The sequence below is a fragment of the Saccopteryx bilineata genome, chromosome 2 (genome assembly GCF_036850765.1).
Source record: "Saccopteryx bilineata isolate mSacBil1 chromosome 2, mSacBil1_pri_phased_curated, whole genome shotgun sequence".
Classification (NCBI taxonomy): Eukaryota; Metazoa; Chordata; class Mammalia; order Chiroptera; family Emballonuridae; genus Saccopteryx; species Saccopteryx bilineata.
In genome coordinates this window covers 240767779-240782179 of record NC_089491.1, presented here as the reverse complement: position 1 = coordinate 240782179, position 14401 = coordinate 240767779, and the positions used below count along the sequence as shown (strand labels likewise).

The window sequence follows — 14401 nt, the reverse complement described above, 5'->3', positions numbered from 1 at the left end:
TTCTTGTGGAGAAGAAAGCATATTATTGCTTGCTACTCTCTAAAATTCAACAACAACTTGAAGAAGTACATTTTATTCAGGTTTACATGAGACACTTATGAAAATTTATAACCCATTAGGCACTAAAGCAAGTCTCAGAAAACTTCACAGAAGTGGTAACATACAAAATACATTTTCCTTTGATTAAAAAGTCACTTAACAGAAATCATTAAGCAAAAGAAAATGATTTTTAAAACTAAATTTTGAAGTTATAAAGTAAACCATTTCTTCCTTAATAATTTTAAATTTTTTTCAATTATAGTTGTCATACAATATTAGTTTCAAGTGTACATCATAGTGATTAGACATTTATATAACTTATGGTAATTTTTTTCCCTGTCTAAGTCTACATAATGGCTTATCACATAGAGAAGAGAGTGCTGAAATAGGTTAGACTTTGTTGTTATAGCAAGCTGAAACTGTGTCAGTTTGATCATCTGCCACAGAGTGCTACTTGCAATGAATTGAGAACCAACCTTGGTATTTCTAGTACCCATCTGACATCATACATAGTTATTTCAATATTATTGACTCTGCTTCCAATGCTGTACTTTACATTTCTGTCACTTTTGATAACTGGCAATTTGCACATCTTAATCTCTTCCCCTTTTGTACCCACCCCCCCCAATGCCTTCCATTTAGCAAACATCAAAATGTTCTCTGTGTCTTTTAATTTGTTTCTGTTTTGTTTATTATGTTTATTAGTTTGCACATATAAATAAAATAATACAAAAATCTTGTCACCTGCAACAACATGAATTGAACTAAGGATATTATGCTAAGTAAAATAAGTCAGACAGAGAAAAACAACAAAAAAAATTCTAAATAACTGGTAGGTCAGAGGAGATTATACTGCAAATTTATACTTATGACTGAAGGATAATAAAAATACTGCATATTAAAATAGGGGATATAACTAAAGTAATACTTAGAAAAAATTTCTGACTTTAAATCTTTATATTGAAAAAGAACAAAGGCTGAAAAACAAAATAAGCACTAATAAGTTGTTAAAAGAACACCAAAATAAATATGAAGCAAGTTGAAGTGAGGGAACAATAACTTAAAAGCAACTGTTAATGATTTTTTTAAAAAAACATGACGTCTTGGTGCAGCCATTATAAAGAATAGTATGGCATTTCCTTAAAAAATTAAAAATTGAACTACCTTGTGACTCAGCAATCCCACTCCTGAGTATATGTCTGAAGGAATTAAAGTCAGCATCTCAAAGGAATAGCTATCCACCCCCGTTTATTGTACCTTTATTCATAATAGCCAAGAGATGGAAAACAGACTGTCTTTTGATGGATAAATAATGTTATAATATATACACACATACACATAACGTAATATTATTCAAGCATGAAAAAGAAGGAAATCCTGCTCTTTGTGAAAGCATTATGCTAAGTGAGATGTCAGACAGAGAATGAAAAATACTGTATATTATCACTTATCTGTAGAATCTAAAGAAAATCACATTGAACTTATAAAAACAGAGTAGAATAGTGGTTACCGGGGTCTAGGGCAGGTAAGGAAATTGGGGAGGCACTGTTTAAGTGTACATACCTACACCTAGTAGAGAAATAATTCCTGAAGATCTAATCAACAATATAAAGATAATAGTCAGTAACACTATGATAAACTTCAAAGTTGGGAAGAGACAAAATCTTAACTATTCTCAACACACAAAAGCAGTAGTGAATATATGACATGATAAAGGTATTAATTAGCTAATGCTCCTGTAGTAGTCATATTATAATATATAAATGCATTAAACCTATACATTGTACACCTTAAACTTACACAATGTTATAAGTCAGTTATATTTCTATTTATTTTTTAAAATATAATAAAGATCAGCAAAGTTATAAAGCTATCTAGAAAAAGACAAATTTGCCTGTGCTGTGGGGGCATGGTGGAAAAAGCGCCAACCTGAAACACTGAGGACGCCGGTTCAAAGCCTTGGGCTTGCCTGGTCAAGACACATATGAGAAACAACGACTGCAAGTTGAGGCTCCCAGATACCACCCCCCCTTTCTCTCTCTCTCTCTCCTCTCTTTAAAATCAATAAATAAAATCTTTTAAAAAAACATAATTTTTTATTTTTTATTTTTCTGAAGCTGGAAACTGGGAGAGACAGTCAGACAGACTCCCGCATGCACCTGACCGGGATCCACCCAGCACGCCCACCAGGGGCAACGCTCTGCCTACCAGGGGGCGATGCTCTGCCCCTCCAGGGTGTCACTCTGTTGCGACCAGAGCCACTCTAGTGCCTGGGGCAGAGGCCAAGGAGCCATCCCCACCGCCCGGGCCATCTTTGCTCCAATGGAGCCTCAGCTGCAGCAGGAGAAGAGAGAGACAGAGAGGAAGGAGGGGGGGTGGAGAAGCAGATGGGCGCTTCTCCTGTGTGCCCTGGCCGGGAATCGAATCTGGGACCTCTGCATGCCAGGCCGATGCTCTACCACTGAGCCAGCCGGCCAGGGCCAAAAAAACATAAATTTATAACAACATGAAAAGAGGGAGAGCACCACAACCACCACTACCACCACCACCAACAACAAAATAAAACATATAAAATATTAAGGATTTCTACCTATGTACAATTGGAAATGCACAGATATTAAAGTATTTATAGGTGAGTATTATTAAAAACTTTACACCACTAAACTATAAAGCATAAAGAGAAGATACCAATTCTAAGGAAAAAAATATAGATTACTAATACTGATTGAAGAAGGAAAAAAATATATTAAGTGTCCCATAAACCTATAACCAGCTTTTAAAATCATAACAGTAATCAATTGTTTTCATAATAAAAACACTAAGTACAGATAAATTAACAGTCAAATTCAATGTGAAATTCAAAAAAAAATAAAAACAAAATCATTGTAGATAAACATTTCCGGATTATTTTATAAGAGGAAAACACATGATAGATCAATAGTTGATGGATAGATACATGGAGATAGATAATATAAAAATATGTATGTAGATACAGATATAGATAGATAGATAGATAGATAGATAGATAGATAGATAGATAGATATCCTTGGATAAATATATAAATAAATACAAATGTGTGTGCGTACATGTATAGAGAAAGAGGGGTAGAGAGAGACAGACACAGGACAGAGCTGAATATCCATTGACTCACACCATTGTGGGGCCTGCCACATCTGAAATCTGTAGGACATACTAGAGAATAGAAATTCTCAGGCAGAAACTGACATTACAGTCTTGAAGCAGAATTTCAGTTTCCTCGGGGAAACTTAAGTTTTGTTATTAAGGCTTTTCAACTGATTGAATGAGTTTCACTCATAATATAGAGGATAAACACTTTTGATTGAAGTCTATGATTGTAGATCTTAACCATATCTACAAAATACCAACATCATAACACTTAGATTAGTGTTTGATTGAAAAACTGAGTACTACACCTTAGCCAAGGTGACACATAAAACTAACCATCACATGTAGCTTTATTTAAGGAAACAAAAGCCACATGATATGTGGCAGCTATAACTCAAGCAGAAAACCACAGTTTTTAAAATAGGAAAACCAAGGAACAAAGTTCAAGCCTTCTGGAGTAACTGGAAATTAAGAAGGGAAATCCAGGAATTGAGAGAACCAAAGAGGGACAAACCCCAAAATGTGGGTATAAATGCTATCAAATCCTTGGCTGACCCATGAATTACAGATGCATGGATAAGGGTTCCATGAGTCCAGCAGAAAGCCACAGCTGGAAGGCAAAACTGAGAACATTCAGCTGTTGCTGCCCTGCAGTAAAAACAGAATTGGAAGTTTAAATCACACTAAATTAGAAGTATTTAGAAACACCCTTGGCTTCTATTGAAATTTCAGAAGCATCATATTTAGGAGTAAATGTTATAACCCAGAGCTAAGAGTATCATAGGACTGAGGGCAACTATAAGACAGAAGTCCCTAACAAAGTGTAAAACCAAGCCTTCAAAATTCTGAGGTGACTGACCAGCTAACTGCCTACTAGAACAATGATAATCACTCTTCAGAGGAACTGTTAGGAACCCAGAGTCCTTACATGGTATTCACAACTATCAAAATAAAATGAAAAATTTGTTACATATGGGGAAAAAGGAGATATTGTCCAATGTTTTGAGAAAAAGTAGTAAATAAATATAGACACCAAGATGACCCAGTGTTAAAAGTGAATAACAAAGATTCTAAAACTGTTATTGTTCAAGAAGTTAAATAAAAACATGAACTTCATGAATAAAGAGATAGGGAAATGTGTCAGCAAAATGGAAATCATGAAAAAGAACCCAATGGAAACTCTAGAACTGAAAAGTACAACATCCAGGAAAACAAGAACCACAAAATACTTGATTGACTTACCATTGCTGAAAAGTGCAGAAGAAGGTATAAATGAACTTGAGGACAGAAATATAAAAATTTTTGAAAGTATAAAAATGGAGAAAAAAGATTTAAGAATAAAATGCTTTAGTTACACATGGGAAAACATTTTGTGGTTTAATGCATTCATAACTGGAGACAGACAAAAGGAAGAGACAATAAAGGAATAAAAATATATTTGAAGAAATATGGTCAGAAATATCTAAAAATAATTTTTAAAAGCAGTAGTTTAAAACTTCAAGATGACTAAAGAAGTCCAAGAAAGAGAAATGCAAAGAAAACTGAAACTGACATATTGTGACGTGTATTTGATTATATAAATATGGAGAAGGCTATGCATGCAACGCATATCCCATGATGCTATTACCAAGGAATGTGAATAGCATGGGGAAGACAGGATTTAGAGGAGAAAAGACAGGCATTAAAAATGTATCCACAATAAAGACTTTAATAGGATCCACTTATTTAAATTAATGTGTAGTATGTATGATAAAATGAAATGCATGTAAGAATGGTCACCAAAATATGAATGGTTAATATTTCAGTACAACCTTTACTATTTCTTAATATTTTATGAACTAATAGAATGTATTGGAATAATTATGTATTATTAATCTAATCAGCATTTTAAGTCTTTTTTTTTTGCACATTAAAAAATGCTTAAGTCAGAGCCCTACACTTTCACCTGCCTCCATGATGATCCTCTATAATGGTTTTCCTCATCTAGTCATTATAAATCAGCACACAGACACTGATCCAGAATTCACCTGTATAACAAAGAAATCCAGTAGTAAAGAAACTATACAGTATAGGATTTTGATTAGTGTCATAGTGTAAGTTGAAAAGTCAAATTAGTATAGGTTTAAACAAACTTAGTCACCCTACTACTGAGGCAGGTGACAAATCAAGATTAAATACACCAGCTGAAACTTGCCAAACTCAGCTGCTAATTTTAGAAAAATTAACCATCAAGAAGAGAAAATTATTCTGTGATTCTAGTTAATCATTATATATATGTTGAGTACTGCTTTTCTAAGAACTGCCCATTCAGCAGTGAATAAAGCAGGCAAATATTTCTTCCCCCTTGAAGGTTAGAATTCCAGTGAAAGAAGACAGAACAAATCAAGCCAAACAAATTAGTCAATTACCTAGCACATTAGAAGGCAGGACATGTGAAGGAGAAAATCTAAAGGAATGCAAGTAGAGAAAGCCGGAGATGGCAGGAATTGCAATTTTAAATAGGATTCAAAGAAAAAAAAAAGACATTTTAATTCAAATCTTGGAATGAATTCTGGGAAGAAGCCACATGAACATTTAAGGGAGAGCATTATAAGCCAAGGAAAAGTGAATACAAAAGCCCCAGTGTGGAAACATGATGTGAGGACCAGGGAGGAGACCACTGACTAGTGAGGGGATGGAGTAGGAGATGCCATCTTTTATGCCATTGTAAGGCTTCTAGTTTTACTCTGAATAATATAAAAAGCCCCTGGAGGGTTTTGAGCTGAGATGTGACATGATTTAACACAGCTTTATGTGGATCAATTGATGGTTGTGTTGATTATAGAGAACAGGCAGATGAGGTTGAGCAAAGGAGGAAGCAGGAATACTAGATGGAAGATTAGAATAATCTTAGTGGGGAATGATGATGGCTTTGAAGCACATGGTAGTGGTGGAGGTGGATAAAAGGGGTCCAGATTTCAGATATGGTTTTAAGGTAGACTCTTTTTTTTCCCCTAATACAGGGGTCAGGAACCTATGGCTCGCGAGCCAGATGTGGCTCTTTTGATGGCTGCTTCTGGCTCACAGACAAATCTTTAATAAAAAAATAATAACATTAAAAATATAAAACATTCTCATGTATTACAATCCATTCATTTCCTACTGCTCATGTTCATGGTTGCGGGTGGCTGGAGCCAATCACAACTGTCCTCTGGGACAACACCAAATTTTTATTAAATAATGCATAATGTACATGGGTGGTTGTATGGCTCTCATGGAATTACATTTTAAAATATGTGGCGTTCATGGCTCTCTCAGCCAAAAAGGTTCCCAACCTCTGCCCTAATTAATAAGAAAGAAATGTGAGGAAAATGAAATAGAGAGGACTGTGAGAATTGAGGTATTAATAAGTAGAAAGCTACTGTCCTTAACTGAGATAAAGACAACAGAAAGAATAGATTTAGAGAGAAAAAATAATTTAAATTTGTTTTGGAACATGTTGCATTTAAACTGTCCAATAGATTTGCAAATTAAGATGAGCATCTGGCCTGACCAGGCGGTGGCGCAGTGAATAGAGCTTTGGACTGGGATGCGGAGGACCCAGGTTTGAGACCCCGAAGTCACCAGCTTGAGCGCAGGCTCATCTGGTTTGAGCAAAGCTCAGCAGCTTAGACTCAAGGTCGCTTGCTCGAGCAAAGGGTTACTTGGTCTGCTGCAGCCCCACAGTCAAGGCACATATGAAAAAGCGATCAATGAACAAATAAGATGTCTCAATGAAAAACTAATGATTGATGCTTCTCATCTCTCTCTGTTCCTGTCTGTCTGTCCCTATCTATCCCTTTCTCTGACTCCCTCTCTGTCTCTGTAAAAAAAACAAAAAAACAAAACAAAACAAAAAAAAACAAAAACGATGAGCAGCAGCTGGATCAGAGTGCAAAATTTAAATGATAAGCCCATCTGGATATCTTACTATGGAAGTAATACTATATTACTCACAAAAATTAGGGGATATTTCAAAATGAATATGAAGCTATAAAATATTCCCTAATTTTTGTGAACAGTGTACATAGATGCTATTTAAAGACTAGATGGGTTCAATAGAGAATAATACAGATAGAGATGAAGAGTCTATATTCATTATGAAGACAGATTGTTAGGAGAGGAAACAAGGAAATAACACTCAAAACATTTTGCTGTAAAGAAAAAAATTTTAAAGGAAAGGAGGCTGACAGACTGAAAGTATAGAACAGTGGTTCTCAATGCAGAGCAATCCCTTTCCCAGGCACATTTCACAATATCTAGAAACAATTTTGATGGTCACAACTAAAGCTGGGAATGGCGAGAGGCTGAAATGTGTAAGGATCCAGCACTCTCTACCTGCCTATCATTGGAGGCATGGAGACTATAAGAGAGACATTATTATTCCAATAGTGTAGGTCCATCTGAATTTGTCCACAGGACAGAACTGAAACCACAAGTGGTTTTACAAGGGGCAAATTTTAGAATTTGTCAAGGAAGAACTTTCAATAATTAGTGCTTTCCAAAAAGAAAATAGGTGTAATAGGCTGTGTCTTTGGTAGAGAGATCTCCATGAATGGGAGTGTTCACGCAAAAATGGATGACATATTTTAAAGCATATTTTGTACTTGAAAAGGCCTGGGATAGATGACCTCTCAGAATCACTTCCAAAATTTAGAATCCAGGTATGTTCTTATTTGAGACAAAGACACCATCTAGATTTGGCACTCATGATCTACCATGTCTACTTTATCTTCCATGGTCCCACTATCATACCATCATACTACCTGCTGGGCCTCATATCCCCTGGCCCATCATTGTCAATCTCCTAGTCCTTTGATTTCAAGCATTCCCAAATTTCTTTGAAGAGCCCCACTATGGCCTTTGGAGTATGCTTCCATTTTCAAAACAATTCACAAAGATAGAAATCATATTTTTAATATAACCAGTTTTTCAAATTTACCACTAAATATATGCATCTTCTCCAAAGTCAGTATCACCCCTTGATAACATGAGAATTTTTATTAAAATAGATAGCTTTTGAGAAATACAAAATTGTAGCAGTTCCTTCATTTCCTAAGCCATGAGGTGTGTGCTACTAAAGGCAAAGAGATAATAAGTATCCTCATCAACTTTATATAAGCTCTATATCTCTATATTCAAGAAGTATTTATTATAAGTATTTCAACTTCATCTGTGCACTCTCTAGCTCAGCTCAGAGATCATGAAAAAGAAGAACATCCACCAACATTCTCCTCATCTCAATTACTAGTAAGGAAATTGAATCAATAATAAAATGCATTTCAAAGAAAAGTCTAGGATGAGACAACTTCACTGGTGAATTCTACCAGACATTTAAAGAATTAATATCAATTATTTTCAAACTCCTCCAAAACAATAGAAAAGGAAGGAATACTTCTAAAACTCATTTTACAAGGTCAGCTTTACCTTAATAACAAAGCCAGACAAAAACACTACACAAAAAAATAATTATGAGATAATATCCCTAATGAATATTGATGTAAAAATCAACAAAACATTATTAAACTGTATTCAACAAAATATTAAAAGGATCTTCCACCATGATCAACTAGGATTCTTCTGTGGGGCGAAAGAATGATTCAGTATACACAATTAATAAATCTTGGTACATTACATTAATAGAGTAACAGGTAAAAGCATTATCTCAAAATCCAGAGATCAGTTGCATTTTTATTCAATAATGATTTATCAGAAAGGGAAACCAAGAAAACTGTACCATATACAATTGCTTCAAAAAGAATGAAATATCTAGGAATAAATTTAACCAAAGATATAAAAGACTAGTACTCAGAATATTATAAGACACAGAAGAAAGTGAAGAAGAAACAAACAAGTAGAAGTGTGTACCATGTTCATGGATAGAAAAAACTAGCATCATTAAAATGCCCATATTATCCAAAGCAATATATAGAGCCAATGCAATTCCTATCAAGATACCAATGGTGTATTTCACAGAACTAGAACAAATATTCTAAAAATTCATATAGAAGTACAAAAGACCTCCAATAGCCACAGCAATCTTGAGAAAGAACAAAGTTGGAGGAATCACACTACCTGATATCAAACTATACTACAAGGCTATGATAACCAAAATGGCATGGTACTGACATAAAAACAGACATATATACAAATAGAACAGAATAGAAAGCTCAGAAGTCAATCCACACCTATATGGTCAATTAACATTTGACAAAGGAGGCAAGAACATACAATGAGGCAGAGACAGTTTACTCAGTAAATTGTGTTCTAAAAATTGAACAGATATGTGCAAAAAAAAAAAAAAAAGAAACTAAATCACCTTCTTACACCACACACAAGAATAAACTCATACCATACAAAAGAATAAAATGTCCTAACCAAGTGGTAGCATTGTGGATAGAGCATTGGACTGAGATGTGGAGCACCCAGGTTTGAAACCCTGAGGTCGCCAGCTTGAGCACGGGCTCACCTGGTTTGAGCAAGGCTCTCCAGCTTTAGCCCTAGGTTGCTGGCTTGAGCAAGGGGTCACTCAGTCTGCTGTAGCACCCTCCCCCCAGTCAAGGCACATATGAGAAAGCAATCAATGAGCAACTAAGATGCCACAACAAAGAATTGATGTTTCTTCATCTCTCTCCCTTCCTGTCTGTCTGTCCCTATCTGTCCCTCTCTCTGACTCTCTCTGTCTTTGCCACAAAAAAAAAGAGAACATACAGATGGCCAATAGACATATGAAAAGATGTTCAATGTCACTAATCATCAGCAAAATGCAAATTAAAATCACAAGGAGATATCACCTCATACCTCTCAGAATGGCTGTCATCAATAAATCAACAAAAACAAGTACTGGCGAGGGTGTGGAGAAAAAGGGACCCTTGTGCACGGTTGATGGAAATGCAGATTGATCTAGCCACTGTGGAAAACGGTATGGAATTACCTCAAAAAAATTAAAAATGGAACTGTCTTTTGACACAGCCATCCCACTCTGGGAATTAATCCTAAGAATCCAGAAACTAATTCAAAAGAATATATGCATTTCCATGTTCATTTCAGCATTATTTATGATAGCCAAGATGTAGAAACTGCCCAAGTGCCCATTGCTACATTTACACAACAGGATACTACACATCCATAAAAAGAAGGAAATCTTATCTTTTGCTATGGCATGGATGAATCTGGAGATCATTATGCTAAGTGAAATAAGCCAGTCAAAGAAAGACAAGTACTATATGATCTCACTCATATGTGGAATCTAATGGACAAAATGAACTAAAAAACAAAATAGACTTACACAGAGAGTAGGCTGACAGCTGTCAGGTGGTGAGGAGTGAAGGGATAGAGCAAAAAAAGAAAAAGAAAAAAACTCATGGACCCAAACAACAGTGTGGTGATTGCCAGAGCCAGGCAGGATGGTAGGGGAGATGGAGGAGGGAATAGGGTGGGTAAAATGGTGTTGGATGACTTGACTTGAGCAGGTGAACACACAATACAGTGTACAGAGTGGTACTGTAGAATTTGGCAGCTAAAATCTGTATAATTATGTGTTAACCAGTGTCATCCCAATGAATTCAATTTAAAAACATAAATAAATAATAGATAAAGAAATAAATTAAGAAGTGCCCATCTGTTACCTCCAAAAAATAAAAAATAAAAGGAGAAAGTGAACTGTATACACTTTTCTTGGGAATGTAAATGGTAGAGCCACTACGAAAACCAGTATGGAGCTTCCTGAAGAAATTAAAAAGAGAATTCCATATGACCCAGCAATCTCACTTCTGGACACATATCCAAGAAAAAAACAAAATCATTATTTCAAAGACATACCTGAACTTCCATGTACACTGCAGGCTTATTCATAAGAGTCAAGGTATAGAAACCACTTAAGTGTCTGATAACAGATGACTAAACATGAAAAAATGTGATACATACACACAGACACACAGAACAAAATATCGTTCAGTCTTAAAAAAAAAAGAAAGAAAGAAAATCCTGCCATTTGTGACCACAAGGATGAACCTGGAGCACATACGCTTAGTGAAGTAAGGCAGACACAGACCGACAAATACTGTATAGTATTACTTACATGTGGAATGTAAAAACAAAAGTGTTGAACTAATAGAAACAAAGAGAGTGGAACAGTGGTTGTCAGGAGCGAAGGGGTAGAGAAAGCAGAGACAGGAAGGTAAAAGGGTACAAACTTTCAGTGATAATGTGAATAGGTCTGAGGGACTATTGTATAAAAAGGGTTACTAGAGTTGATAATACTGTGTTGTATAATTAAAATTAACTAAGAGAGTAGAACTCATGTTTTCTCACTCCCTCCGCAAAAGTAAAATGTGTGAGGTGATGGATGTGTTAATACATTGAGTGCATATGACTGACTGGGGAGTAGGCTGATGTACATGGAGTTCGATTTACCATTTCAACAGAATGAACTAGATGCTAACAGGTGGTTGGCACTTCAGCGCTAAGTAAAAGGAGTAAAGTCATATGACAATTTCCATAAAATTTAAAAAGGCACATAGAACAAAACATATTTTGTAACATTTCATGTAATCAAATAATATATATGAAATTTATTAGAATGCTTGCCAGTGGTGAATGAAGAGAATGAACTTTGAGAATGGGGACAAATGAAAAGAGAGAGAGAGAGAAGAAAGAAAGCAAAGAAAGAAGAAAGGGAGGGAAAAAGAAAGAAAAAAAAACAGAAGGAAGGAAGGGAGGGAAGGAGGGAGGGGAAAAGGGAGAGAAGGAAGGAGAGAGGGAGCGAGAAAGGTAAAAGAAGTTTTTTCTTTTTTGAAACAGTGAGGGAAATGGTCTCCAGTGGAGGTAACAACATAAGAAAAAGCATGCAGCCAGGAAAGCAAAACTCTGTAAAAACAAAGGCAAATAACCCAGTTTGAATAGAGCAACAGAATAAATAGTTCAAGAGAAGTAGAAGATAAGCCTGGAAAGATAAGTTGCTAGGTTTGAACTTGGACTATTTTTTATTTGTTCATATCTAAAAAATAAGGTAAGAGTTACTAATATTTAATACATGAAGTGACCCTGAAACTCAGGCTTACAAATGAAGATATTTGAAATCAATATAGAAGGAGATGTTTATAAAGAACCAAATTCTCTGTTGTTTCTCCTGAAATCTATCCAAAATCTCTAGTCTGGATGCAGCTAACATCTAGGAGCACTTCCTCTGTCTCTGTGATGTCATTTCCTTTTGCAGCTATTAGTTCCCTGCAGTGTTGATGCTTTACTCACCCCAGGCTTTCTGACAACAGATGTGATTTCCAGCTGTGTCTATATACCAACCACAGCGGGTTCATTAATAACAATTATTAAGTACTTTATGTTACAAATTGAGCCTGTAGCAATAGAGAAAACATCCAGTCACATGTTTTATGGCCTCTTGTGAGAGCTAACTATAAATTCCCATTATCTCAACATTATCAGTGCTGCAGAATGGATCTAAGCATGAGTCATAAATAAAACTATCAAACAGCTCAATCATTCTGGAAAGAACTGAGTATAAATTAACACTTGAAAGATGTAATGTTATGATACATATGTACTTAAATAATAGCCTAGGCCTTCCTGTCAGCTAATTATGCAAATTATTATTTTTAAAACTTTCATTTGTAGTTGCATGGCTAGTGCATTCATTTGGAAATGCAATTAGAATTCAGTAAATATGCAGTCCATGCACTGACCTCACATAAGCCAAGAGTTCCTACTAATGATGTATAAAGAACAGTGAAAATGAAGAGAGAAAAGTTTCAACTGAGAGAATGTCTCTTAGGATTATAGGGAGTAGGGGAAAAAGTCACATTTTCTCTAAATACCATATTTTAAAGGAGAAATCATTAAATTGGGAAAGATTAATAGAAGAGGAGCCACAAACTGTATGCATTATTGGTTCCTGGTGGAAGCCCATATGGATTTTCAGTCAATTGTAAAAATATTTATTTAGTTATCGCTGTGTGGTGGGTACAAGCTTTCTCAACTGATGAAGACAGAACAGAAAGATAAACTGAACATAGAAACTTAATTTGGAAAAGAAAAAATAATCAATAAACACATGAAAATTGTCAAAATTCACAGAGACGTGCAAACGAAAACTGTCAGATTTTCTTTTCACGTTTTAAAAGTTTAACACAAAGTTTTTACACACATATACACAGTGAAATAGGAAATCTGATCATCTGCTAAAAGGAGTGTAAAGGGATTCAAACCTAGAAAGCCATTTGGCAATAACTACCAAGAGCTCTAATCATGTTCATTACTTTTTTTCATTTGAGGTATAATTGACATATAAAATTGTTTCCATTTCAAGCATACAGCATAATGATTTTTATATCTGTATATATTGCAAAAACAATCACCACAATAAGTCTAGTTAACAGCCAAAAATATGGAACACTTCAAAAATTTGCATGTCATCCTGGTGCAGGGGCCATAGTAATAATCTCTGCATCGTTCCAATTTTAGTATGTGTGCTGCCAGAAAGAGCACAAGTGTCCATTACTTTTGATGAGCAATTCTAATTTTATAAAATCTATTAGTTACAGACTTAGAACAGGAAGTTTCGGACACTGAATTTATAATGGCAAAAAAATGAATAGCCAATAATAAACTCCATTAGGGTAATGAGGAACTAGCTAAAATAAAGTCTGGAATGAAATGCTTAAATAACTCATGGCACACCCATATGATGAACTACTGGGCAGCCATCAGAAATTATTTTGTAAAGACTATTTAATATAAAATGTTCACAGAGCACTTGAAATAGGTTATAAAATGTAATGAATAGTATAATTTGAAATATTAATCATATAATGAAGTTTTTACACATATATAGGCATGCATCCATACCCAAGGCTAAAAGAAATACCCTAAAATACTAAAAGATTTAATGATTAGCTGTGAATATTTTTATCCTCTTAATAACTGTCTATATTTTCTAACATTTCTTTCAGTGGGAGAAATAGTTTATGACAAATCTGGCCAGTAAGGATTTCAATTCACATTTTATTCCAGGCCTTTCATAAATTCTGTTCAATGGACCTGTCTAATCTTGTTTTTCATAAAGTCCAACAAAACACTGGTTAAATACACTTCTTCACTGCTTCCAAATCATGCTCAGCTTTCCAAATCTGCCTTTGGTCATGTTATGTTTTATGTTTATACCCAAGGTAATGATATTAGCTGAACAATATTGAAGTTGGA

At 35.0% G+C, this 14401-nt stretch overlaps 2 non-coding genes across 2 annotated transcripts; both read right to left on the bottom strand.

Moving 5' to 3' along the window:
- Positions 1-374: 374 nt before the first annotated feature.
- On the bottom strand, positions 375-495 carry LOC136327497 (small nucleolar RNA SNORA28). The gene has a single exon (XR_010729700.1). It is a non-coding gene; the product is annotated as a small nucleolar RNA SNORA28 (small nucleolar RNA).
- A 13085-nt stretch (positions 496-13580) lies between these two features.
- LOC136327935 (U6 spliceosomal RNA) lies at positions 13581-13687 on the bottom strand. Its single transcript, XR_010729988.1, has one exon. It is a non-coding gene; the product is annotated as a U6 spliceosomal RNA (small nuclear RNA).
- Positions 13688-14401: the final 714 nt, after the last annotated feature.